Here is a 2,248-nt window from a genome sequence, read left to right on the forward strand (position 1 = left end):
TCCATCCCAACTCTGTTCTCCTTCTGTCAATTTTCGCCTACTACTGCGAGGCGCACGTCGGGGTGATGCCCTCCGTGGCCTTACTGCGCCACTTCTTCTTCCTCCGAGTCACTGGTGCCAATATCTCGGTGTGCGCAAGCTTTGTTGCATAGTCCAAAGCCAACACGATCTTGAAGGCCGGGAAGAGGGCCGACGACTTCCGTAGCAAGTGGGTCATGCTGGATGCCGGATGCATCAACTCTAGGCTGGCGCTGCCCACGGGGCTGCCCCAGGCCGTCGAGGCATGGTCCCGTGTGAAGCTTGACGACCGACGGGCAAAGCTGGTGCTGGAGAAGATGAATGCTGTCCTGAGGCCACAAAAAATGAAGGCGGCGAAGCTGACCGGGGCCACGCTCCTGAGGGAGTTCCTGGCGCATCGGGTGGCTCCACTTCAGGCGCACTCATGCCTGTTGTGGAGACTCGAGGATGTGGATGTCGTCCTCCGCCTGAACTTGGAGGCCTTGGCTAATGAAGATCCGGCCGCAGCTCTCCGCTTCCTGGTCGGAGAGGACGTGCCAAGCCCGAAGGGCGCTCCTGTCCCCTTGTTCCTTCGCGACGACTGGGAGCAGGTGGTGGACGCCATGCCCACGTTTGATGGGGACGGTCTGGTCCTGACGGTGCTTCCTGAGGGCCAGGCGGCAATGGCGATGGTGGAGTTGTCCTCCGACGATTTTGGCAGGGGAGAGAAGGAAGACAAGGAAGAGGAGAAGCGCGATTCGAAGGCGACCACTGAGGAGACGGGGGAGAACTCCCCTTGGCGTAGGTCCAACGTCCTCCGCTCCATGCCGGACGGCGACGAGGCCGACACCAGGCGAGGGGGAGAGGACCCGCCCGTGAACCCGAAGAAGGATAGGTCGAGGCTGATCTCCCGAAGCTGCCTGAAGCCAGCTCCAGCCCTTCTGGTGCACCCTCTTATGCTGCCGGACCTCCCGAGGCAGCGCCCCGCAAGAGGCTCTCGGGCTTCAAGCTCGGCAGGGGGCCGTTGGACCTTGCCGCGACTAATCAGTAAGTACTCGAACTCTGCTTTGCTCTCGTTTTTGCTGTCAGGGCTTGATATCCTCCATTGTTTGGGCAGGTCGCCGCCTACGGCAAAGAGGCTAAAGGGGAAAACGGTGGCCCCGCTCCGGGAGAGCTCGTCCGTTGTGGCCGCACCTTTGCCTACGGTAAGGGGAGGCAGTGGAGCTCGCACCTCCCCTGCCCGATCGTCCTCGCGAGGCCAAGAGGGATGCTCTGGCGGGGGGCTAGACCCCGTGGCCCCGCTGACTCTGGAGGCACCGGCTCTTGATGCTGTCGCCGAGGTTGCCAAGACTCAGGAGGTCCCAGCCTTCCCGGCCGTGATTACGCTGCCGTCTTCTCCTCCTACTCCACCTGTTCCTGTCTCCTCTGCCTCCTCCGCCGCCTTGGACCGTGCTGCTGACGAGCTGAATCGGCTGCGAGAAGATCTCCAAGGAACCAATCCCCGCCTGGTGGCCGGGTGCCTGGAGCTGGTCTCTGGCTGGGTTCGCTCTGACGCCTCGGTCCGAGCGGCACTGAGCCAGGCTGTGACAGCTTCCGAGGAGGAGAAGCAAGTCACCTCCCAAGCCATAGCCGCTCGTGATGCAGCGTTGAAGGCTGCTTCAATTGTCCAGGGCTGCTGCAAGGCGCTGGAGGACGAGTCGTGATGAGCTCGCCAAGGAGGTTCACGACCGCCAGAGGAAGGAGGAAGAGATGAAGGCTCGGGAGGCCGCCATCAGGGACTGCAACACCGAACTGTCCACTCATCGCTGCCGGCTGAAGACGGTGGACCAGAAGCTGCAGGTGGAGAGGATTGAGCTAGACGCCAAGGCCAATGTCTTGGCCGACGATCGCGCGTCCTTCATGGACTACGAGGTGAGATCTCGCACGGTGCTGAAGTCGCTTTATCACGATGGTTTGGAGAAGCCGCTGGCCGGAGCGATGGACGGCCCCGCCAAGGTGCTTCCCTTCCTGGTAGAGGCACTTGAAGAGGTCGTGATCAACATCGGCCACATGGCCGAGGTTGAAGCTCGCGTCCTTTCCTCCGCAACGCTGACGCGGATCCTCACCCATGTCTACCTTTGCAACCCCAACGCCAACCTTGACGATCTGCTGGAGCCTGTGGACACCAAGCGCTCCGCCGCTGCTGCTGAGGCCGTGAAGGGCCGGGCAGAGGCCTTGCTGGCGAAGTTTCGTGCCTTCGCCACTGCACCCA

This window comes from Triticum aestivum, chromosome 3B (genome assembly GCF_018294505.1).
Source record: "Triticum aestivum cultivar Chinese Spring chromosome 3B, IWGSC CS RefSeq v2.1, whole genome shotgun sequence".
In the NCBI taxonomy this organism is placed as follows: domain Eukaryota; kingdom Viridiplantae; phylum Streptophyta; class Magnoliopsida; order Poales; family Poaceae; genus Triticum; species Triticum aestivum.